At 39.8% G+C, this 27,122-nt stretch overlaps 1 long non-coding RNA gene across 1 annotated transcript; it reads right to left on the bottom strand.

Moving 5' to 3' along the window:
* Nucleotides 1–4,114: 4,114 nt before the first annotated feature.
* LOC128929311 (uncharacterized) lies at nucleotides 4,115–25,277 on the bottom strand. The gene is made up of 4 exons (XR_008475608.2): nucleotides 25,143–25,277; nucleotides 18,588–18,697; nucleotides 7,664–7,746; nucleotides 4,115–7,262 (listed from the first exon to the last, which is right to left on the bottom strand). It is a non-coding gene; the product is annotated as an uncharacterized LOC128929311 (long non-coding RNA).
* Between the last annotated feature and the right edge of the window lie 1,845 nt (nucleotides 25,278–27,122).

Below are 27,122 nucleotides of genomic sequence, written 5' to 3'. Positions count from 1 at the left end.
TTTTTGCAGTTTACCCATCTGACAAAGGGCTGATATCCCAAATTTACAAAGAACTAAAACAGATTTACAAGAAAAAAAACAAGCCCATTCATAAGTGGGCAAAGGATATGAACAGACACTTTACAAAAGAAGACATACATGAGGCCAACAAACATAAAATATGCTCATCATCACTCATCATTAGAGAGATACAAATCAAAACTACATTGAGATACCATCTCATGCCAGTTAGAATGGCGATCATTAAACAATTCTGGAGACAACAGATGCTGGAGAGGATGTGGAGAATTTGGAACACTTTTACACTGCTGGTGGGAGTGTAAATTAGTTCAACCATTGTGGAAGACAGTGTGGCAATTCCTCAAGGACCTAGAAATAGAAATTCCATTTGACCCAGCAATCCCATTACTGGGTATATATCCAAAGGATTATAAATCGTTCTACTATAAGGACACATGCACATGAATGTTCATTGCAGCACTGTTTACAATAGCAAAGACCTGGAATCAACCCAAATGCCCATCGATGATAGACTGGACAGGGAAAATGTGGTGCATATACACTATGGAATATTATGCAGCAATCAAAAACGATGAGTTCGTGTCCTTCATAGAGACATGGATGAACCTGGAGAACATCATTCTCAGCAAACTGACACAAGAACAGAAAATAAAATACTGCATGTTCTCACGCATAGGTGGGTGTTGAACAATGAGAACACATGGACACAGGGAGGGGAGCACTACACACTGGGGTCTGTTGGGGGGAATAGGGGAGGGACAGCAGAGGGTCGGGAGTCGGGGAGAGATAGCGTGGGGAGAAATGCCAGATATAGGTGAAGGGGAGGAAGGCAGCAAATCACACTGCCACGTGTGTACCTATGCAACTATCTTGCATGTTCTTCAAATGTACCCCAAAACCTGAAATGCAATTTTAAAAAAACAGAAAAAAAATATTCCTACAAACAAGAACTTTCTCCTACATAACCACGATACAACCATTTACATCAGGAAGTTAATACTGATAATTACTATCATCTGATCCACAGACCCCATTCATTTCTCCAATTGTTCTATTAATGTCCTTTATTGCAAATGGATCCAGTCCAGGAATACATGTTGCATTTAGTTGCCATATTTATTTATCTTTCTTTGGCTTTTATGACCTTGACTCTCTTAAAAGTCAATTATTTTGCAGGATGTCCCTCAGTTTGCCTTTGCCTTATGCTTCCTTGTGATTAGATTCATGACTTGCATTTTGGTAGGGTATCACAGAAGTGAGGCTACGTGTCCTCATTGTATCGTATGACATGGTGTGCGATTTCAGTTTGTCTAACATGCTGATGTTAACCTTCATTATTTGATTAAAGTGCTCTCTGCCTCATGTTACTGCTTATAGTTACTTGCTTTCTGTTTATACTCAGTATTTTGTGGAGAGTTATTTTGAGACCATGTCAGTATCCTGTTTCTCATCATTCACCCACTAATTTTATCATTTGATATTTTTAGTTAAATTTCTTATTGCTATGATGATTGCCACATAGTGATTTTTCCAATTTCATCATTGTGTTTACTTTTATCAATTGACTTTCTTTTTTTTTTTTTTTTTTTTTTTTTCCGAAATGGAGTCTTACTCTGTTGCCCATGCTGGAGTGCTGTGGCATGATCTTGGCTCACTGCAACCTCTGCCACTGGGGTCAAACAATGGTGCCTCAGCCTCTCGAGCAGCTGGGATTACAGGCATGCACCACCATGCTGGCTAATTTTTGTGTTTTTCATAGAGATGGTGTTTCACCACATTGGCCAGGCTGGTCTCGAACTGATCTCAGGTGATCTACCTGCCTCGGCCTCCCAGATTATAAGGATGAGCCACTGCACCCAGCCTCAATTGGCTTTCCAATGTAAAGAAAAGTTTTCCTATCTATCATCTATCTACCTACTTACTTATTCATTTGTTTGTATCAGTATGGGCTCATGAATTCCCATTTTATTTAATGTTATAATCTGTTACTAATGATATTTATTTTCTTAATTTTTTGAGACAGGGCCTCACTTTGTCACCCAGGCTGGAGTGTAGCAGCATGATCATAGCTCACTGCAGGCTCAACCTCCCCGGGCTTAGGTGAACCTCCCACCTCAGTCTCCCAAGTAGCTGGGACTACGAGCATGCATCACCACACCCTGCTAATTTTTTGTGTTTTTTGGAGAGCCAAGGATTCGACATATTGCCCAGGCTGGATGATATTTATTTTGATGCTCAAATTGTTCCTTATTTGCACAGTGGGAATCCCTTCAGAGACCTTTTGACAGTTCCTCATCATCTTTGGGGCACTCCTTTGCACGAGATATTCATTCTGCATTCCCTGGCCCAGTGCTGGAAGCAGCTATTTTTTTTTTTTCTAAGAAGCACTGATTCCTATTAATGGGAACTGGAATTTAGAAACCAAGATCTGAGCACTAAGTGTGGATATTGCTACTGCGTTGTGGCTGCTTTTAAACACTTTTGGCCAATAAAGATAGGAAATCTATACCCACATATTTAAAATCATGACTTTATAGTGATTCCAGCACACAGTTCTTCATCTCTAGCCCCCATTTCATATTTGCATATGAAATGCAACAGCAAAGTCTCTGGTTCAGCAAAAGCTCTGGTTTCCAAATATTTCAGTGTAAATTTAGTCATTGACTCTATCCTGCAATATCCAGAAAATACTTCCAGAATTCCTATCATTGCACTGCCAATAACAAAACTACTACGCCAAAGTTCAAGATGTATTTGCAGTTTTTTCTGTCATTAGGCTGTTTATATGTGCACAGTCCTTTTTTTCCCCATATGTTTATATCATTCGCTATACAGCTCAATTCATGTTGTGTCCAATTTGTTTTTCTGCCAACTTTGTTAATTTTTTTTGAATTTATAAAAACACCAACATGTTTCCAAAAGTCAAAACTATACAAAAAGTTTTAGTCAGAGAAGTGACACTACCTCTCTTCCCCTTCCACCCTTTGCATACTCTCCCTCTGTAGGGGACATTATCATTAATTTTTTTTTCTTTTTTAAGACAGAGTCTTGCTCTGTAGTCCAGACTGAAGTACAGTGGCATGATCTCGGCTTGCTGCAACCTCCACCTCCTGACTGTAACCTCTGCCTCCTGGGTTCAAGCAATCCTCTTGCCTCAGCCTCCAAAATAGCTGGGATTACAGGCATCCACCACCATGTGGGGCTGATTTTTGTATTTTTAGTAGAGATGGGGTTTTGCCATGTTGGCCAGGCTGGTCTCAAGCTCCTGACTTCAAATGATCCATCTGCCTCGGATTACAGGCATGAACTACTGTGCCCAGCTTATCATTAATTTCTGATTTATCCTTTCTGTGATTCTTTCTGCAAGAATTAGCTGATGCGTGCACATTTTAATATGCCCCCCTTTTCAAACATAAATTATAAAGTATACTCTTTTACACCTTGCCTTTTTTGGTAACTTTATATGGCAGAAACCACACCAGAATGAAAGAGCTTGTTCTAATTTTCTTAAATAACGGCTTTATTAAGATAATAATTCACATGCCATAAAATTGATCCATTTAAAGTATTCAGTGTTTTTTAGTGTATTCACAGAGTTGTGTGACCTTCACTACAATCAATTGTATAACATTTTCCTCACCCCCAAAAGAAATCTGTACCCATTAGCAGTTACTCACTGGGGAGCCAGCAACCTACTTTGTGTCTGTAGATGTGCCTATTCTGGACACTACATATATGTGGAATCAAATAATGTGTCATCTTTTGCCCCTGTCTTCTTTCATTTAGCATAATTTCAAGGATCATCCATGTTGTAACACGTATCAGTACTTCATATTTTTTAATTGCTGAATAATATGCCATTGTATAGATACAACACATTTTATTGCTTCATCTGACAGTTGCTGGGTGCTCAAATTGTTTCCACTTTTTGTCTCATGAGCGATGCTGCTATGAACATGCATGTATAAGTTTTTGTGTGGATGTGCAGTTTTAATTATCTTGGGTATTTATCTGTGTTGTAGGACTTTCTCCTTAGTTCAGCTAAAACCTGGGTTCTTGTCATGCGACCATCAAAGATTAGGCTCACAGACACTTTGAAGGGTGAGAAAGGAAGTGTTTATTGAATAAAAAGGAAAAAAGGGGGGGAAACAGAGACTCTCAGCAAAGCAAAGATCCTGCTAGTTGGATTTCTGACTCACAGACTGAATCCCAGATACCTCCCTGGAATAGGAGAGGCCAGGCTCCTCCCACCTGCAAACATGCAAACTTCCTGAGGCTCCACCCCCAGTGCACACTCCTCCCAGTGAGCAGGACAGTTGGTTCTCTCGTGACCCCTTTATACTTGGCTTTCTCATTTCTCATGTGGTAACTCTATGATTAATCTTTTAAGGAACCAAAGGGCTGTTTTCCACAGCTGTGGCACCAGTTTATTGTCCCACTAGCAATGTACGAGGGTGCTGAATTCTCCTTATCCCCATCAACGCTTGTTATTATCTGACATTTTGAATATAGCCATCTTAGTGGATGTAAAGTGATACCTCATGGTGGATTTCATTTTCATTTCGCTGATGCCTGATAATTCCTTTTTCTCTTTTACTGTAGCACAGTCCTTCTTTGTGTGGATGTACCAAAATGAATAAGGCAATTCTTGCAGTCTTTTGCCCTCTGGAAAGGCTCACTGACCAGTACAAGAGGCAGATTCTTAAACTAGTAATTAGAACACATCACTGAAAAAATTATTGAGGTAAGAACAGGACACCCCAGAAGGAGAAAAGAAGAAGAAATTCATCCTAACTGGGAGGTGAAACGTTTTAAAGAGAGGTGAGTCTGAAAGGATAACTTGGAGGCCGGGAGAAGAGCCTTTGCCAGGCAGAGATGCTTCAAAGAGCTTGTGTGCTTAGAGACTCAGCTCTCCTCCCCTACATTCACTGCGCTTAGGACATCACATGTGGGCTACTTATGACAGTGAATCTTTACAACAGTACATGTGGACTACTTATGAAAGTGAATCTTTTTTTTTTTTCCTATACAGCCAATTTTCATTCTTCCTAGCAATACAGGCAGTCAGGGAGAAGGACTGGTTGGGATGTTAAATTTTCTGTGGTCACATTGGCCTGTCAATAAATGAATGGTATAATAAAACAAAACACTGAGTGCCATAATATGTCTAAATTATAATTAAATACTTTGCAATCCATGCCAAGTCCTTCTCTTTGTGGGTATAAATACATAATGATAATCTAGATTTATTTTACTGGCATCTGACCATAGTGAAATCAACCTGGATCATTCTTATTTCCTTAATCCACTTATAAATTCCTGCTAGGTAAGTTACAAGTTGGCTGGCATGTCTATGAGAAGAATAGAGTCTTGGTTTGTTCTAGGTTTTCATGTGGCTGGCTTGGCTGGGGGAACCCTGTACCCCAGTAGGTGGACTATTCCTATCTTTCTTCTCAAGGGTCTGTCTGGGTGCCAGGTCTGGACCATTCACAGCCAGGTTCATTCCATCACCATTCCAGGTGCCTGGTTAGGACAGGAAGAATCAGGTTCCCGGTCTGATTTTCAAGCCCTGCTCCTTGGACAAGCTGTGGGCATTGTCTGGTTTATTAATGGCCCCCTGCCTGCTCTGCCCAGGCACTCTGGAGATGGTTGTAGTAAGATGTAAACTGAAAAGTTCTTCTGGCTCTTCTGGCTTCTTTGATCATCATCTGCTCATTTATTCAAAATTTCATTTTCAAATTCTGCAAAGATGGTATCCGCCAATGATGACACTGGCCTCAACCAGGACATAGAATCCTCTTGTTCCCTTAGGTTCAACATATCACGACGTAGGTCCCTATAATGCTTTCATCAGAGTGTTCCACTCAAATTCACCTACAATAAAGGTGATCCCCAAAAGCCCAGAAACCAGTAATTAAAAAGGAACAAGAAACCGGAACTAGAAGCGTTTGGGACAGGAGACTTAACATTTCATTTGTCTGGACTATGCAGTTTTGTTGTTGTTGTTAAACAAAGCATACGTATTAATTACATGAAAAAGAAAAAATAAATTCGCTCTGAATTTTGAGCCTGGAATCGAAGTCCTTTCTTCAGATTAGGTTTGCATCAAAGCCCCTCTGGTGGCTTTCGTCAGAGGCCAGCAGCAGGACTCTTCTCTGACTGTCATCACTGGCCTTTTTCATACTTAACTCTAAGAGCTTCTTTTCTTTTTCCATGCAGATGTCAGAACGGGAAAAAAAAAAAGTATAATAGAGGGCATCTGGAGGTGTGAGTACTCACTGGGAGTGAGATCATGCAGTGAAGTGGCTGAGAACACACGACATAGGGGTTAGGCTGATGTGACAAGGCGGTCCTGACAAGCTACTTGTGGCTCAGCAAGACCTCAGAGAAGAGCATCCTTCCCCTTGGCCCTGAGTGGCCGTTGTTTCTCCTTTCTTTAAAACAGTAATAATCTCTAACACTTATTTGACATCGGCATTGTGCTAAGCTTTTTAACTCCATGATCTCATTTAATTCTTGCAATGTTCCTTTAAAATGGAGACTAATAAACCCATTTCACAGATGAGGAGACTGAAGCTCGAAAAGGTGATATTATCTGCCCAAGGATCAACTAGCTAGAGATAGACAAAGCTAGGATTCAAACCCAGGATGGTCTGACTCCAGAATTGAAACCATTAACCACCACGCTAAGCTGTTTTTTTCCAGTATAATGCACTTTTTAGATATGTACTGAAACATTATGAGGTGTTCAATAAATCCAATTTGAAAATATTCATTGACCTGGTACACTGGTTCACGCCTATAATCCTAGTACTCTGGAGGCTGAGGCAGGTGGATCATTTGAGGTCAGAAGTTCAAGACCAGCCTGACCAACATGGTGAAACCCCATATCTACTAAAAATACAAAAATTAGCTGCGAGTGGTGGTGCATGCCTGTACTCCCAGCTACTCAGGAGGCTGAGGCAGGAGAATTCCTTGAACCTGGGAGGCAGAGTTTGCTGTGAGCCAAGATCACACCACTGCTTGGACAGAGGAAAGCCTGGATGACTCAGGGAGACTCTGTCTCAAAAAAAAAAAAAAGAAAAAGAAAATATTCATTAGCTGGGGGGCATGGTGGGGTGCACCTGTAGACCCGGCTATTCAGGAGGCTGAGGCAGGAGGATGGCTTGACCCAGGAGTTTGAGGCTGCAGTGAGCTGCGACTTTGCCTTTGCACTCCAGTCTGCAAAATGGAGTAAGACTCTGTCTCAAAAGAAAAAAAGAAAAAAATTCAGATACTTGGTGCTATCATAGTCAAGCATTTACTTAAAGTTTCAAAACCGTCACTTTTCATTTGTTTTACAGGTTAAGTAAAATAATGTTATATTTAAAATTTCACTCCTGGAACTTTATCTGCATTGTAAGGTTGATAAATTATGTTTCTGCATTGCCATAGTAAGCTCAGTTAACTCAGTTAGAAGCTACTTAGATTTCCTGATTTTAATAGGATTTGTTAAGTAATTATACATCTATATCTATGCCTGTCTAGCTATCTGTCTATCAATACACCATTTGGCTTCTAGTTCTTAGCTTACTTATTTTACTTCTACTGAAATATAATAACATTTATAAAATTAAAAGCTAGGCCAGACATGGTTACTCACATCTGTAATCCCAACACTTCGGAGGCTGAGATGGGAGAATCATTTGAGGTCAGAAGTTCAAGACCAGCTTAAGCAAAATAGACCTGTCTCCGCAAAAAAATTAAAAATTAGCCAGGTATGGTGGTGTGTGTCTGTAGTCCTAGCTACTTAGGAGCCTGAGGTAGGTGGATTGCTTGAGCTTAGAAGTTTGAGGTTACAGTGAGCTCTGATCACACCACTGCACTCCAGCCTGAGAGACAGAGATCTTATCTCTTAAAAAAAAAAAAAAGGTAAACCATAAGCACTCAAACTTTATAAAAACTCTGTCATAAGGATAAGGGGTTAGACAGGCAGGACACCAAAATTATAAGAGCTAAAACTACATATAACTATATATAATAGTAATATATGTTATACAATTTATTTATTATATATTATTATATATAATATATCATATATGTAATACATGTTATATATATAACATTATATATAACACATATTATATATAATTATATATAATATAACATATATATAATACACTATAATCATGGTAAGGCAGCTTGTATGTTCTCTTGCTATTGCACAGTTTTTCATTATGATGTGATGAGCACCTGCACATAGCAGATGGACCTGCACATTACCCAACATTTCCTGGAGGGCAGCCCCAGGGCTGTGAGAGCATCTTATTTGAACAATTTCTTGTTAGTGGTCCTGTAAAGTTCCTAAATTTTTTTTGAATAGTGCAGAACTACAGCCTTCATAATCAGTTTACAGGAAGTTCAAATAATTGCTCTAAGACAGCAGAAGTTTCATTCCACATTGTTTACCAAAATGATTTAATCTAGCCGTTTAATGAATATACTGGTGGTCTGTAACATACGTACATGTTTTTACTACTGTTTTCAAATGAGTGTGGTATGTCTTTATCTTCTGACATGAAAAATTTTTGTGATATACTGTCTAATAGGACAGAAGTTTCAGGACAGGATGTACAATATGATTCCATTTTTGTAAAAATTAATCAATCAATTAAGCAAACAAATCTATCTCTATGTATCTATCTAAAAAAGAATCCAGCTGGGCATAGTGGTATGCATGCTTAGTCCCAGGTACTTAGGATGCTAAGGCAGGAGGGTCGCTTGAGCCTAGGCATTCAAAGCCGCAGTAAGATCACACCACTGCACTCCAGCCTGGGCCACAGAGGGAGACCTTGTCTAAACAAAAAAAAAAAAAAAAAAAAAAAAAGAAGAAAAATAAAAGAAGAATCTACTAGACTACTTAAAGTCCAGGGGAGTTAAGCCTTCCATTTATATTTTACATTTCTGTGTTGCTAATTTTTTAACTATATGGGAGTTTATTAATCATGCAATCCCTATTTAAGGTACAAGAAATGCATCAGAACTCCAGATGTCGAAGTCCTATACAGATTCTTGCTTCGAAAATATGATCTGAGAGCAATGTGAAATATATAATCTTCTCTGACTGCTGCTGTGACTTTACCTATTTATTTTAAATCTGTACATATTTAATGCATACAGCTTGATGAGTTTGGAGATAAGTATACATCCATGAAACCATTTCCAGTCTATGACATAAACATATTAATTACCTCCAAATGTTTCCTCCTGCCCTCATTATTATTTGTGATAAGAACTCTTAACATTGATCTACCATCTTAGCAAATTTTTAACTATACAATGCAATATTATTAACTACAGGCGCTATGTTGTACAGATGTATATGACCTATTCATATTGCATAACTGAAATTTTTTGTGCTGTTTGACCAATAGCTCTCCATCTTCCTTTGCCATATGCCCTGGCAACCACCATTCTACTCTCTGATTCTATGAGTTTGACTATATCTGATACCTCATCTAAGTGGTATCATGTAGTATTTGTCCTTCTGTGTTAGGCTGATTTCACTTAGCATAATATGTACAGGTTTATTCATGTTGTTGCAAATGGCAAGATTCTTTCTTTCTCTTTTAAGACTAAATAATATTCCATTGTATGTATATATACCACATTTTCTTTATCAATTTGTCTTTGAAAATTTAGGTTGGTTGCTTTCATGTCTTGGCTATTGTGAATAATGCTGCAGTGAACACAGGAGTGAAGATGTCTCTTTGGGATACTGATTTTGATTCCTTTGGATATATGCCCAGAAGTGGGATTTTTCGATCATATTCTATTTTTAATTTTTTGAGAAATTTCCAAACTGTTTTCCACCATGGCTACACCAATTTACAATTCCACCAACAGTGTAAAAGGATTCCCTTTTTTTTACTTTCTCACTTGTTGAATTTTTAAAGTATCACCTTTGAAAGAGAAAAACTGTATTTTTAAAAACAAAAGTATTTCTCTAGGCATGGTGGCTATGCCTGTAATCCCAGCACTTTGGGAAGCTGAGGCAGGTGGATCGCTTGAGCCCAGGAGTTCAAGACCAGCCTGGCCAACATGGTGAAACCCTGTCTCTACAAAAAAAATACAAAAATTAGCTGTGCTGGTGGTGTGCACCTGTGGTCTCAGCTACCCAGGAAACTGAGGTGGGAGGATCACCTGAACTTAGGAAGTTGACACTGCAGTGAGCTGAGAACACGCTCCTGCACTCCAGCCTGGGTGACAGAGTGAGAACCTATCTAAAAAAAAGAAAGAAAAAAAAAATCAAGAAACACAAGCCCTTTGGTTTCCACAGCACGTCTTGACCATAGATCCACACCACAAGGGGGTGCTGTGGGATTCTGAATGAGTCACATCACAGGCACCTCAGTTTTCCCTGCTGTAAAATGAAGATAACACCCCCCTCACCGGGAGATGGCAGAGATGAAAAGATGTAGTTGTGAAAGTGAGTAGGTCTGAGTGGGTTCTGGGGAACTGCCTTTAATTTTCCTAAATTTGCATGGGGGTTGGGATAAGGTGAGACCAAAGAATACTTGTTCTGGTGGATTGTATTTCTAAAACTAGAACTAAGAATTCAGTGCTTTGCTTCCTCCTCTGACCTAAGTCTCTTCTCACATTCCTATTCAGAGTGCTGGGGTGGAAGGAAGCTTGATGTTAGCTTTCCTGGTTCACCCTCTCCTCAAAGAATCTGGCAAAAGTTATACACCTTAATCCCAGAACACTGCATGGAAAGCTGAGATTCCGAGGCTCAGGTGAAGGAAGCTTCATTGATTTAATTCAGTCACCTTATTTTACCCAGGAGAACAAAATTCCGAAATTAAGGCCACTGAGCCTGGCTGTTAAGGGCTCACAGATTCCCCAACCCACCTCCCAACCCCAAGAATTGCTCTGGGTATGGGAACAACCTGCAGTGCAGTGGTGTGATTTACGTGCTCCTGAAAGTACATCCTCTGCCGGGCGCGGTGGTTCAAGCCTGTAATCCCAGCCCTTTGGGAGGTCGATGAGGGTGCATCACCTGAACTCAGAAATTTGAGACCAACCTGGGCAACAGGCCGAAATCCCATCTCTACAAAAAACTTAAAAAGTAGCCATGTGTAGTGGCAGCTACTAGAGAGGTTGAGGTGGGAGGATTGCTTGAGCCCTGAAGGCGGAGGTTGCAGTGAGCCAAGATCATGCTACTGCACTCCAGGCTGGGTGACAAAGTGAGACTCCATCTCAACACATACATACATAAAGTACATACTTGCTTGCCTTTTTCCTCCTCCCTAGTCTGTTTTCCTCACGAGCTTTTCCTGAAGTGCCTCTGCCTAGTAAATCACACACATCTCAACCTCTGTCTGAGGCTCTCCTAGGGAATCTGACCTCATACAAGTAGCAAGTGTTACTGGCATCGTTTTATACATTTCAGACATTGAGGACATGTGATGACAATACACTGATAAGATACCTAATTGCTCTCTTCACTTTATAAAGTCATACTTCGGACCTCAGAGATCATTTAGCCACTTTACAGGTGAGGACATGTATGTATAGGTATGTGTGTGTATGTAGATATATACATTATATATTGATTCTCCTGCTTTATCCACTTAATATCAAAACACAGTGATTTCCCTTTCCTTCTTTTTTTGTGTGTCCTTTTGGTAAACTTAAAAAAAAAAAACTTTTATTTGGGGCCAGGCATGGTGGTTCACGCCTATAATTCCAGCACTTTGGGAGGCTAAGGTGGGCAGATCACTTGAGGTCAGGAGTTCAAGACCAGCTTGGCCAACATGTGAAACCCCACCTCTACCAAAAATACAAAAAAAAACATTAGCTGGGCATCACGGTGGGCACTTGTAATCTCAGCTACTCAGGAGGCTAAGGCAGGAGAATCACTTGAATCCAGGAGGTGGAGGTTGCAGTGAGCTTGAACCTGGGAGGCTGAGGTTACAATGAGCTGAGATGGTGCCACTGTACTCCAGCCTGGGTAGCAGAGCGAGACTCCATCACAAAACAAAACAACAACAACAAAAACTTAAGTTCAGGGGTACATGTGCAGATTTTTTATGCAGGTAAACCTGTATCTTGGGAGTTTGTTGTACAGGTTATTTCATCACCAAGGTATTAAGCTTAGTGCCATTAGTTATTTTTCCTGATCTTTTCCCTCCTCCCACCCTCTACCATCTGGTAGGCTCCAGTGTCCACTGTTCTTCCTCTATGTGTCCATGTGTTCTTATTCATTTACCTACCACTCATAAGTGAGAATATGTGGTATTTGGTTTTCTCTTCCTGTGTTAGTTTTCTAAGGATAATGCGCTCTAGCTCTATTCATGTTCCTGCAAAGGACATGATCTTGTTTTTTTATGGCTGTCTAGTATTCCATGGTGTATATGTAGCACATTTTCCTTAAACAGTCTACTACTGATGGCCATTTAGGTTGATTCCTTCTCTTTGCTGTGAATAGTGCTGCAATGAACATATGTGTGCATGTCTTTATGATAGAACGATTTATATTCCTTTGGATTTCCCTTTACTTCTGTCTTTATAAACATACTTGTGAAAAGATGCATAATAGTCTAACCTATGAAGGTAGCTTTGTTAAGCCTAATATAGTCAAATGGGGGAACAGTTATTTATATTTTTATTATAAATTTTTAAAAGGAATGTATTTATGTAAAGACTTTTGTGTGTGTGTTTCAGGGTTCCCCCTCCTTAGGAAAAATCTAGAAATAGAGTTACTGGGCCACAGGGTATGATATGTATTGCAAATTTTTCAAAAACTGTTACCAACTTATATTCCCAACTGCAATGCTGTCTGGCAATTTAAACCCTCTGGCTGATATCGAGTGTTATTTTTATAAAAACAAACCCCAAACTCTGACTTAAAGTGAAAAGAACTCACTGCTCCATTAATTTATCTTTCTTTATTTATAGTAAAGTTGATTCTTGTCATATATAAGCCATTTATTTTTCCTGTTTGGGGAGTTTCCCCTCTGGCGTAGGGCATTAATAATGAACTTGTACAGTTTTTGACAGCCAGTCTGGAAAAATGTTTCACTAGTTGTGGACTTGGTTACTAAGCCCTTGATTTAGAGATATTTATGCTATAATCTTTCCAGAGCAACGTTTTTTCACCTGTTCCACGGCAAAGTGTATGGGGGAAGATTTGAGTCTGGAGAAATTCCATTAGTAATTAACACTCAACCGAATTTACCTCCCTCGCTACAGGCGAGATGGAATGTCTTTAAGAGAGAATTTCTAAACATAAAATGTAATGTGATAATTAAACAAAATATTTAAAGTGGAATGGAGGCAGAAATGAAAACAACCAGAAAACATTTACACATTTATGAAAAAACACAAAGTGGGCAGATGACATTGTTCAAAATGTGAGGGTTAGGGCAATGTAACCCATGTGCCTTGAAGATTCTAACAGATTCAGACATCCCTAATGTTAGGTTTGTTTAGGATTTCAACTTGTGATTTTAAAAATGTTTCTCATTTGGTTGTTTTCTTATTTCAGAAACAGGGTTGACACTAAGAAAAATTCAATTGGATAGATCATCAACACTGCAAGTCAAGCAAGCATTTTAGCCTCCTTCACAGTACAGTGTTATGATTTATCTGTTTTCATGATTTAAAAAAGTTTAAGTGAGGACAGTTTTTCAAGAGACAAGATTAAATTCTATACAGAAATTCTTTGAGCTTGAGCTCTAGCCAGAGGTGATCTTTATTTTGGAAAATCTGAGAAAATAAGCTCCATTAATTCTGAGGTGTGGAAAGAAGGATCCTAAAATACCCCTCACTTCTCCAGACATATTATTTAACCTAGCACGTTCCTCACAGCAGCTGTTCCAAATCTTTTCCACTTTCCCCAAACCCTCCTAAGCCGTATGGAGAAGACAGATGCTGGGTGACCTTCCTTATCCAAGCTCCTCCCATCTCCAAATGCCCCCATGTCTCCTCCCACTCAGTCATAAGTTCTTTTAGGACAGCCTGCTATCTTTCCTCTATACTCCCCTTCTCCTAGTCTTTCAAAACGAGTGCCCTATTCATAAGAATCGTTCACTAATTAAAAGTTTTAAAATGAATGATTGAGGCAAAATCAAATTTAAAAACATGGATTTTGCTGGTAGTCAGAACCTAACTAGTGTCAGTTTCCTTGGGAGAATGAACTGAGGAAGGAACACAGCAGAGCTCCCCATACAGACCTAAGCTTGACCCTGGTCCTACCACTCATTAACTGGACAAGTTGTTTAACCTCTCAACCCTGCTCCCCCTCATTCTTCAGATACTTCATCTCAAAAAACTAAGGATAATAGAAATTCCCTAGAGCTCTTGGGAGAATTAAATCAGAGAATGGAGTTGGTGCAGAATGTGCCACGTAATAAGTGCTCAAAATAGCTATAATACATGTTGTCATGTATCATCACTGTATCAAACCTCTGAATAATTTGCCAGGTTTGCAAACTGTTTTCCTAATCTCTTTGTGCCTTATGCAGGCAAACCTCAGTTTAAAAAAAAAGAAAGGGGGTATGAAGGAGAGCTGATGGAAATTGTTTCTCAGCTCCTTCACCCCAATTTTAGAACTTTGATCTATCTCTGAAGCCAGGAAAACCTGCCCTCCACTACTCCATGATGGAGGGCAGAACACATGACCTCTGCTTTATCTCGCCATCAGCTCTATGTACCATGACTCCCTCTCTGATTCTAGTAGACCCTAGCTCGGTGCCTGGTGTGGGGTGGAGTGCAACAGTCTGCAGAGCTGAGTTGCTTGAACACCCACATCCCTTCTCACGAATGGACTCTGGACAGAGTTGTTTACTTCTATACCTGTCTGCTTGAATCTTACAGATCATTTTTGTTCTACAGACTCTAAAGCTCTTCCTCTGATTCCTATCAGAGCATAACTCAATCACAAAGATTTCAAGGCAGAATATTCCATATGCATTGATTGTCAGTTCACTTAGTAAACATTTATTCGATGCCTACTGTGCTTTTTAAAAAAGAAGAGCACATGTTTAGCTATAGAAGAACATGTTTGCTTTTTCCCCCCTCAGATCCTTTAAACTCCAGTGAGGGTTACCTTTTTCTTTTTGATGCTCTAAAATAATGTCTGACTATAGTGACATCTACTGGTAAAACTGAGCTCTAAGCCAAGGGAATCATAAGCACCTAGCCTGTTCTTTTGACAGTTCTTTTTTCCCTAAGTGTGGTCCAGGCAGACATCCAAATCAACATTCTCTGATAAAGTGGCTTCATTAAAGTCACTTTCCTGCTAATGATTTTTGAATCTTAAAAGCTGTTCTGTTTAAAATACTACCTCTATCTTTGCTGAAAAGTCTCAGACCAAGCTGCCAGGCAACCTTTTGAAAGGGCCATACTTAAGAAAGTGCACAGAACCTTAGAAAGATATTGTATTAAAGTAACTCATTGAATGGAATGGCCACGAGCCCTGGCTAACATAGCATTGCCATGAACTGATGGATTCCAGGACATTTCAGTCTCGAATGAATTATTATTTAAAAGTTAATTTGTAGGCCATATGGCAGATAGGATAACAAAGAGATGAGGTCACTGGATTCCTCTATTAAAGAAGTCATTGGTCAGGTTTAGGATTTATTTTACAAATAATACAGTATTCAGTTGTTAAATTTTCAAGGTATCCATCAACAGGACACAACACAACATAAATACTGTGCATTTCCTTAAAAAAAAAGACAAAAAACAGGAAGGAATAATAATGATTTTATATTAGTAAATTATATTTTCTAAAATTGAAATATAAAGTTTTTTAAGAATAGATTTTTAATTACCTTGAATTCTGGGAGATAAACAACTATATAATTCTCCAGTAATTGGTTGCCAGCTTACAAAATGTTAACTACGTCTGCTGGTGCCAATGAATTTTATCAGTTGGGATGTCTTTGGCTAGATGTCCTCATGGCAGCAAGAGGCTGAAGCAGCTCTAGCATCATCTCCTTACACAAGCAGAAAACACTCTTCAGAAGCCTCATTGTGAGAACAAGCAACTCTTTCCCAGAGGAGTTGCCTGCAGACTGCCTCTAATGTATCATTGGTCAGCACTGGTTACTTTGTCCCTGTCTAAGATAATCACTGGTAAGAGGATTGGAATGTTTGGTTTAGAGACTAACTGAAGTTCACCCCAACCTTAGCCCCTCCCTTCGGGTTGGGTTGAGAGCACTTTCACCAGCACATGGCAGGAGAACTTAAAACTGAGGAGATTCAAGCAAGGAAAAAGGGAGGAGGATGGGTAAGGAACCAATGGTGTCTACTACAGTCAAGAGGTGAATGTGTGGGGGAGGATAATGAGGCAGATGTAGGTCTCTAGAAACCTGGGTTGGATGGGAAGGATGAGGATGCAAACCAAAAGAAATGTTGGAGTGAGAGAAAGGTTTGTTTGATTTTGTTTGGTGTGAAGATAGAAGAGACCTAAACATATTTATAAGTAGAAGGGGAATCAGTAGAATTGATGAGTTTGAGAAATCAGAAAAAGCAAGTTCCTGGAGCAGATGAGAAAGAGTGGAATCTCCAGTCAGGTACCAGACTTTGGAATTTGGAAGACCAAATTTCAAAAAAATGGGTGAGTCCATCAGAAAATTGCCAACTTTTAATTTCTTTGATCAGAGGCTTAAAAAAATAATTCTTAAAGTTATTTTCAATTACAATTAATTGAAAGTAATTACAATTAATTTTCATTAATTTCTCAGTTTCTGAATTTTAAACATTTTTCTTGTTGACTTTCCCCAGATTTTTATTTTTGGCTATCCATTACATTATTGTGAAAATCTGAATACGGTTGGCATAATAGATGATAGCATTGAATTGATGTTAATATTCTGATTTTGCACATTTTACTGGGCTTATTGAGAGATTAAATTAACCATCTCACTTCTACAGTCCTGCAGTGTATATTTCCTTAAAATTGCAACATAGAAACCCTGCTTGAATTTCCAGCCTGCTGCTCTGTGGAATTCAGACTCAAGATTGCAATATTGACTTTTACCTTAATTTCTAGGCTGCAAAGCTGCCCTATAGATTTCCAACCTGACAGCCCACCAATCCCATAAGCTAATTTCATCAAATACCTAAGTCTACCTTCCTTTTCTCCTCCTCCTCCCTCCACGTTCTTCTCTCTCTCTTTCATTCATATATATATGAAGAACTGTGACCTCTGACTATATAGGGGTAAATGGCATCATGTTTTCAACTTACTCTCAAATATTAACTCTAGGGGAATCTGGGTAAAAGGTAATGGGAATTCTTTGTACAGTTCTTGTAGTGTTTCTGTAATTCTGAAATTATGTCAATATAAAAACTTAACAGTAAAGTTTATTTGAAAGCCAGTTTGGAACATAGCTTTCCTCTTATATACAAGCATGTAAACTTGGCTGTATTCCTGAGATAGCTGACAAAGGCCCATTTAACACATAATGTAGCTGAAATACTGCACCCTCCCATGGGGATTAAATAGGAAGAAAGCAAAAACGGTTTTAACAGTGATTCAATCAGAAGGTAAAACACTGAAATTGAGTAACAAATTTTAATTCATCTTTACTTGGGTGGAAAATGATTGCACAGTTTAATATTCAACTGCCATTGTGGAAAACGGGGAGAAAAAAACAACAGCTGGTGGGTTGAGGAAAGAATGCTCGATAAAGAAGAAACGAGTGGTTGGGTGTACATGGAGAGAAAGGGAGGAGAGTTTTAAGGAAGGTTTTGTTTGATTTGGTTTAATCCAAAGAAATCTGAGCATATTTATACACTGAGAGGATGGAGCTAGGGTTGAGTTAATAGTTTTTTAAAATTTTATATACAATTAAATTTTTTTAAATAATAAAACTGGAGGACCAATATATAGTTAACTTTTATATTTTCCAAGTGAAGACTTTAAACACACATGCACGTGCACACACACATACACGACTATCCACTATTATAATTTCATAAAGGGTAAACACTAATACAGAAAAGGCAAAATGTAAATATTTACTAGATTTGTCATGGCTTTCTTATTTCATTGAGGATGGTTTTATGGGCTCTAGCTTTTTAAGTTGGTCTTGGCAGAGCATCTATAAGCAGCTGTGTCAACCCTGCTAACCTGTGTGAAACCTGCTGGAGAGGGATTTTCTCAAATACACACTTCGGATGGTTGTACATCCCCATCTCCTCCATTGTGAAGTTGGTTCTTCCGAGGGCTCACCTCCCCTCATCTCTATGGGTGATCCAGGTAAGCCCTGACCTGGCTCTAGGTTCCAGTTCCTCCTCCTCCCAAAGGCAACCTTACAAGTGGAACTTTGGCACCCACCTCCACTAGCTTTACTGAAATTGTGTTTATCTCCAAGTTTTTGAATACTTTTTATCACCAATTCTGCCCTTTGTTAATTTTCAAACTCACTTATCTCTTTCTGGTTAGTGGAGCTTTACTTGTGTTTTTGCCTTGCTCATCACCTTACCATTGCCTCTTGTAGAATTTTTTGGCTGGAGAAATGTATTAGCACCTGTTTCTGCTTCTCTAATTCATGTTAGATGCCTCTTACCTTTGGCTACGCACGTTACTGGTGAGTTTAGTCCCATTCCCCTGAGCTTTGTTTAGGACCTTTCTTGATCCACAACCTTTGGGTAAAGTCCAAGGCAATTCATCTCATATCTGTAAATGAAAAGCATGAGATCAATTAGAAAGTGTTTGCTTTGGGTCAAACAGACCTGTGTGTGTGGTGTGTTTTGTCCTCTGTCCTTTTTTAGCAATGTGATTTCACACAAGTTTCTTAAACTCGCTGTTACCTTTCTCATTTGTAACATACAGAAAACAAGAATCTCAAACGGCTTTTCCAGGGATCAAATGAGAGAAATATATAAGGAGCTTTGACATGTGCTGGCACATGGCAGGGCTCAAGAAATCATGCCTGCTGTTATAAGCCTCCTTTCTTCCTAGTACTTTTTAGAACTTTGTTGTCAAACGTTCTAACTACTAGTGTCACTGAAACACTAGGGGTTCAATCTAGGTCCTGTTGCTTGTTGCACAGAAAGCCAATGACTGAGACGAGTGTTGCCAAGGAAGAAGGCTTTAATTGGGGGCTGCACCCAAGGAGATGAGAGTACAGTTTCAAATCCATCTCTCTGACTGTTTAAAATTTGGGGTTTATATAGCAGGGAAGACATGATACTATGTATAAGAAAACAGGAACGAGAGGCATAAGAAAGCAATCATGATGAATGAGGGGCCTGGTGTTTCATTGTGTGGATGTGATGATGTAGTTTCAGTTCTTTGATACTTCTTGAGAGGCCTGGGGATCCTTTCCTGAGGAAGGAACTCAGATAAAAACAAGGGACGATTTCTATGTTTATCCAAAACAACTGTGTTCAGGACTGTTAAGTCAGTTTCACTAGCTAGTGGAGGTGGGTGCCACATGTTCCATGAAGGAACCAAAGCCCGGAGTCGGGTCGTCAGGGCTTACCTGAATCACCTACTGAGACGAGGGGAAACGAACTCTCGGAAGAGCCAATGTCATGATGGAGATGTGGACGTACAACCATCTGAAACAACTTATGGCTTTAAGTTTCAAGCTTTAAGAGTAGAAGGGCCAATTTCTACATTAATCCAAAAACAGCTGTCTATGGGACTCTTAGGTCATTTCACTAGCCACATGTAGCCACTGAGCACCTGAAATGTGGCTGGTCTCAGTGGAGATGTGCAGTAACTATAAAACACACATTATATTTTGAGGCTTGGTATGATGGCAAGAATGTATCTCAATAATAAGTTTTTATATTGATAACATGTTGAAACAGTAATATTTCAGATGTATTGGGTTAAATAAAATACATTATTAAAATCAATTTTACTTGTCTTTTTACATTATTTAATACAGCTTCTAGAAAAGTAAAAGTTACATGTATAGCCTGCATTGTAATTCTACTGGATAGTGTCATTTTAGAATCCTGATTTTTGTCTATGAAATAGGTTGACACATTGATGTATGGGATCTTTCTTCAGAGATCACACCTGAATATGACCCCATTGTTCACCTGACATCCTGCAGAGGATGGCACATTGTCTTTACCACTTCTCTGGCCTTAAACATCTGCTTTGTACTGTTTCTTGCTTTTCTCATGCGCTTAGAAGATTAAAGATCTTAATAAGATAGACATGTCATCTGAAAAAGGTTGGCCAGATATCCCATCATATCCCCAAGGGTCAAGTCATGAAGAGATGGGGAATCTGCTTGTTAGCATATAGGTGGCAAATATTGGGTATTAATTAAAGTTAATAATTAATCATTGCATTGGGTACAAGTAACAGAAACACTTTTTTTTTTTTTTTTTTTGAGACAGAGTCTGGCTCTGTCACCAGGCTGGAGTGCAGTAGCGCCATCTCTGCTCACTGCAACCTCTGCCTCCTGAGTTCAAGTGATTCTCCTTGCCTCAGCCTCCCAAGCAGCTGGGACTACAAGGCATGAGCCACTATGACTGGCTAACTTTTTGTATTTTTAGTAGAGACTGGGTTTTGCCATGTTGCCCAGGCTGGTCTTGAACTCCTGAGCTCAAGCAATCAGCTTGAGGCTGCTGCCTCGGCCTCCCAAAATGCTAGGATATAGGTGTGAGCCACTGTGCCCTGCCCAGGAACAAATTCTAACTTAATCACAAGTAGGGAATTAACTGGAAGGATAGTGGGAATCTCACAGACTGGATGGAAGAGCTGTACAACTGAGCATCAGGAGGGACAGGACCTAGTCTATCTACAGGATTTCTATAGCCAGCACCCAAGACCCTTCTCTCCGGGCACTGCCATTGGACAGCTCAAGGGTATACCTTCTGTACTTGAGACCCTGCTCATGATTCAAATTATAGAGATAAACTTGACTTTGCTGAGCTCAGGTCGTGGGTCTGCCCACTTCCTAGGCCACTGCGGGTAAGATTCTGTATTGCCAGCTCCACCAAAACAATAGGGATGTAGGTTTCAGCAGTTCCCCAAAGGAAGGGGGTTATGGCAGAAACAATGCTTTAGGTTCACCAAATTCTGTTGCTATCGTTCTTTTCCTCTTGTTGAGCACAGAGGAACCCTTATTTCCTACCCTCCTTTTCAGTTAGGTTAAAGTCAATGGGATTTGGGTAGAAACAATATTCTCCATCAAGACTGTTGATGTAAAATCTTGGTACGTATGGAGGCTACATGTATAAGAAGTCAGGATCATCAGATGGAAGGAGCCTGGAGCCTAATCACCACTTAAAGGAGAGATGCTACAGATACCTCACGACTTACATCAGACTGTGCAGGAATCAAGATATAAAACTTTGTTTTTTAAGACCGAGATTTGGGGATTTGTCTGTTATAACAGCCAGCATAATTACTCTAACTAATACAGAGATATTATTTCAGAAGAAAGGGGATGAGGGAAGCTGGGTATACATTCTATCTCTCTGGAAAGAGCAACAATAACCAAAAATACAGAGTCTTATTTGTGAAACAATATCAATTTTATTAATACACAATGGGAAATTTAACAGTTTAGGGAGTCAGGTACTTAATCTTCTGATTAGTTAATTCTCTTCTGCACTTATGGTATATGAGATGCCAAATTATAGTCACATGGTTATTTGATAATACAAATACACAAAGAACAAGAGTGCTGTTCAGGACATGAGGACTTGACTATGTACTCATTGGGCCATGTTTCTTAAAATGAAGTTCAAAAGTCCCTCAAACCAGAGGTACACAAAGCCCAGGATAAATATGACACATCTGCCTAGGGTACCAAAAACTTGGGCAATAAAAAGCTAAATAACTGAATTGGTAATTTTAAAAAGTTTTCACACTAAAACATACAGATATATTAATAATTAGGATGCAAAAAATTGCATGGATTTTTTTTTTTTTAAGCATGAGTCCTCCATGAAGATTTGAGCTTGAAGTGGGCAGCTTTAGGCTTAGGGTGAGGAGCAGAATAGTGGAGTTGGGAGCACAGGCTTGGAGTTGGAGAGACCAGGGTTTTGAGAACAAGACTCTGACACTTATTGGCTATGTGACCTTCGACACATCACGGAACTTGTCCAAGCTCTATGAACTCATCAATATGATGAAAATAAACAGGCTTGTCGCAGGGACTCAAGGAGTCAGATCACAAAACTAGTTCCGACAGACACCTGAAGGACACAGTAAAGCTTGGTGGTTAGTGTAGTTGTGATGGTAGCTATGCCTCCTGACTCTTCTTGGCTATTAGGGGTGCTTTGGGGAGAAAAGCTGGGAACTTACTATCTTGGTGTATCTCATCTCTACAATGGGAATAGGCCTGCCATAGTCACTGTCCTTTCTTTTCTCCTGAGGCTGGCCACCTTTCTTCTGATTGGTACATTGTGCCCGTGGAAACAGCCTGGGGAAGGGAAAGTATGGCTGAATGTGGCTGGCCCAGGGTTCACTTCTGTATATTCAGATGACTGCGTATAGCTCCATTCTTTCCTGCTTGGAGACCATAGGAAGCCAGCTCATACCTAGGTTCTTGGGCAACATCTTGCTGTAACCCATGCAAACTGATTATATAGTGCATATATGTCATGTTTGCTTCCAATTATGACCAATGTGAGGGCTTGACAATATCTGGTGTTTCCTTACATTGGCTAGGATTGTTTATGGCTACTGCCCAACAAATGCTGATTAGTAGATTGGAAGAAATAAAACTGAAATATATGTGTGTTGTCATCACCTTCTATTCTTTTACATCTAGCTTTTGCTCTATGTGGAGAATGAAGTAGGAGGACATACGTATCCCTAAATTCCGAAGGCAAAAAACAATCCTTTCAACCACCATAGTGACAAATGCTACAGTGACTCCCTGTCCTGTAGTCTGCTACCCTCAAGTATGGAGGGAGCATGAAGTATTGGAAAGGGCAAGGTCTTTGGAGTCAGGCAGACCTCGTGGCCCAGCCTCATCATTACTAGTGAGTGAACTAGAATTTAGCACACAGGTAACCCAATTCAACCCCTTTGAACTTCAGTTCCCGATCTGTCTATCTCCCAGGGTTAGTGAGGGAACGAGACAAAGATTAAAAAGCTCTTGGCCAGGATGAGGTTTATTCAGTAAATGTTGGTGCCATAGAAAGGCTGACATCTGAATTGGGGCCAGACAATGCTTTCGGGGATCTTGGAGGATATAGGCCTATTAAAAAGCTGAACTTCACTTTAGTCTTTTGTATTCTCTTCAGTCATGGAGCATGTGTGAATTTAAGTATGGTCTGCACACTCTGTGAGGCAGAAAAGGAAGTCAGTAAGGTGAGTCAGGATGAAAGCCCTGATTAAAGCAGGAAACATCTCTCTACGCATGTATGTATGTATATATGATGTAATGTATATATGTATCTCCCTGTCTTTTACTCCTTTTCTTTCTCCTTGCTTTTCCATCAAGTCACCTTTTTTTGTTCCACCAATTTTGTTTTTATTTTTTTGACTATGTTATTTACCCATATGGTTCAAAACTCAAAAGATGCAAAAGGGGATTCAGTGGAAAGTCTCCTCTCCCCTCACCCTTCAGCTGCCAAGCCAACCGATGTTAACGGTTTCTTGCATCTGTTTACTCCCTTTTTACACAAATGAGCACATACTCAACCATGATATGAATTTCACTTTTTCACTTAACAATTTTGAACATTATTCCACATCCATATATTGAAAGCTTCCTTGCTCTTCTTAAATTTATTTTTAATTGCATTGTATTTTATTTTGGGTATATACCATGACTTATTTAACCAGTACCCTACTGAGGGACATTCAGGCTAGTTCCATTTTTCTTGCTATTACAAATCTGGCTTCAGTAAATAATCTTTTTTTTTTTTTTTTTGAGACGGAATTTTGCTCTTTCTACCCAGGCTGGAGTGCAATGGCGCAATCTCGGCTCACCGCAACCTCTGCCTCCTGGGTTCAAGCAATTCTCCTGCCTCAGCCTCCTGAGTAGCTGGGACTACAGGTGTGCACCACCATGCTCAGCTAATTTTTGTACTTTTAGTAGAGACAGGGTTTCACCTTGTTGACCAGGATGGTCTTGATCTCTTGACCTTGTGATCCACCCACCTCGGCCTCCCAAAGTGCTGGGATTATAGGCGTGAGCCACCCCGCCCAGCCAAATAATCTTGTACATATCATTTTGTACATAAAGTAAATCTGACAGATGGTGCCTAATTGCCCTTCCTAGAAGTTGTACCAATGCACACGTTGCAAAGTACCAAAGATTTCTTCTGACTTTTCTAAAATGCACATACAAAGGAACTAAAACACACAAACAGGAAGTGTGTTAGTCTGTTGTATCCTGCTCTGTCACTCAGGCTGGAGTGCAGTGGTGTGATCATAGCTCACTGCAGCCTTACACTCCTGGACTCAAGTGATCTGCCCACCTTGGCCTCCCGAAATGCTGGGATTACAGGTGTGAGCCACTGTGCTGGCTTTGAAAGATAATGTAATTGTATGTTAATATAAAAAACACTTTAATAAAAAAATGACTATTTTCAAAAAAAAAAAAAAATGAGTGAGAAGAGTGGCACTGCTTCATATTTTTGCAAATCTAATTTGATAGATAATCGCTGGATTCTCCTATCTGCTTCTGCATTCAAGCTGTTGCAATTTCATGTCTCATATACCTATGAGAGAATGATGGTGAAACAGGCTAATAATGTTCTTAGTATTGTTACTAAAATCGTTTTGACATCACAAACACTTTGAAAGGGTCCTGAGGACTCTCAGAAGTATCCAATCCACACTTTGAAAACAGTTGGCTTAGATCAACTTTATTATATTTTATTCTTCTTATCCCCTATATATTTAATTTTTGCCAATTTTATCTGTTACAGGCTGAGAAAAGCCCATGAAAATGTCATAACTTTTGTTTATTTTTGTTACTTTGAAGTGTTTTGCTTTATGTAATTGTGACTGTATATAATTTGGTACATACATATCCAAGACAGTTATATCATTTATATTTTATTTTTTAGTGGCTTAAGATAGTAATCACTGGTTTCTTTTTTCTCACAAATCTGCAATTTGAGCAGTGCTCAGGAGGTAGTGGGGAGGCTTGTCTCTGCTCCACACAGAATCAGCTGGGGCAGCTCACCTGCGGGTTAGAGGATCCATTCCCAGTGTGAACACTCACATGGCTGGCAGGCTGGTGCTGCTGTCAGCTGGCAGTGCAGATGAGGCCATGTAGCAGGGCCTCAGTTTCTCCTTACATGGGTCTCTCCACGTGGGCTTCTCCTTGTGGCCCAGGCTTCCTCACAGCAATGTGGCTGGGTTCCCAGGGGGAGCATCAGAAGAGAGAACAGGTTAGTCCATTCTGAATTATGCTATTGCTTTGAATTCAATTCTGTTATTGAGCTAGCACCTGCTATAATTTTAGAAAAAATAAAATATAGTTGTATTATTAGTTTCTCTCTTTCTGTTATGTTCTTGGCACAAACAGCCTAATCTTAAATCACGGCCAAGTATACTTGGAATAGCTGTAAGAACAGCCAGGTTCTTATAGCCTCAGACACAGACCTCCTGGTTAGTAATGCACTCCTCTGGCCAGGCCTTTCTGTCTACTTCTGCTGCACCAGGGAGCACCAGACCCTGGCATGGTACTTTCATGCTGCACCATTCAACTGAACACATTTCCTCCTGCCGAAGTCTACTTCTGCTCAACTGTGTTTTTATACTTTCCTGACCCCACCCTGGTAACTAATCATGAATCTAGGTTACTTCCTTTGCTTCATCAGGCTTACTGGTATCAATCTCACATGGTTTCTAAAATCACATAAGTTTACTAGAAGAGGCCCAGGCTCTTTCCTTTAGTAGTGACATTTCCTGAGCCCAGTAGAACCTTTTCCTGTGTACTGGGCATCTCTGGTACATTTCCTGCCCTCTTTTACCCTCTTGTATACCAGGTATGTCTTCTTCTTACCCTCTTGCTATAAAGCCCACCCCCCAATTTCCAGGAGATGGGAAGTCCCAAGGTTCATGGTCTGTGAATTGGTCTTACAGGTCCAGCTCCAAATTTAATGTTCAAATAGGCTAAAATGTGGATCCATCTTTGTGGATCACAGAGCCGCTGAGAAGTTATCTTGTAGAATTCTAGGTGGATATGGTAGCTATATTAGATCTAATGTAAGGCACCAAAGGGGGCATAAAACAGCATGCTTAGGGTAGTGTCCAGGATTCTTATATCCAACCTTCACCCATACAACCAAATTCTAATGCCCATTATTGATCATGGATCCATTCACACCTAGATCAGAGACCCGGGTGCTAACAAGGACATCTGGCTCTCTTCCCACTAAAATGCCCTCAAGTCACTAATTATGCTTACTGTGTGCAATAGATAAGAGGCTAAAAGAACCATACTGAGTACATAGTGCATGGGAAACACACAAGAATCAGGCCCATTTCCCAGGTCAGAGCCAAGCATAGTACCCATATAAGATCAGAACTAGGGCCAGAACTGGAATGGTGACAACACCTACGCATGAAAGGACTGGTGATCCTTGACAGCCCGACATGGGAAGATCAGCTAGGAAGCGAAAGCTGTCCAACAGCACAATTCTGTGCTAGCAGGAGGGGGCCAAATGGAGTTTGCTTTCTGATAGTCATGTTCTTATGGTTCCTGGTAAGGCTGCTCAGGAGTAAGGACTCTGGTATAAGCCTCATTTTGAAGAGAAGAGTGAATACTCAGTTATACAGTCTTAGTCAGTTCAATACTTAATGTTTTCATCCTTCTTAATGGTCTACAAGTCCTTCTATGGTACTCATTTTTAGAGGGACTGGGCAAGGACAGACAACAGGCTCAGGTATATTAGTTGATTTGCCCAGTTGGAAAGTGATAAAACCACACTAGATCTTCAGATCCTAATCCAATGCTTTACCCACTCTTCCAAGATGGTTTACGTGGGTAGGAGAAGCTAGAGTCCAGAAGAAACAAAAGCCCAAGCTGAGCCATTGGAGGCTAACAGGCCTTAGAGGGTAAATAAGAGAAGGTAGAGACAGAAGGGAAATGCAGAAGAAGGCCTCTACCGGCAATCATGGGAGCTAGTGGTTAAGACCTATTTAAGTATTGAATTTG

Source organism: Callithrix jacchus, chromosome 12 (genome assembly GCF_049354715.1).
Source record: "Callithrix jacchus isolate 240 chromosome 12, calJac240_pri, whole genome shotgun sequence".
Taxonomy (NCBI): Eukaryota; Metazoa; Chordata; class Mammalia; order Primates; family Cebidae; genus Callithrix; species Callithrix jacchus.
Note: the sequence above shows the minus strand (reverse complement) of the source record. Positions and strands in the feature narration are given on the sequence as shown.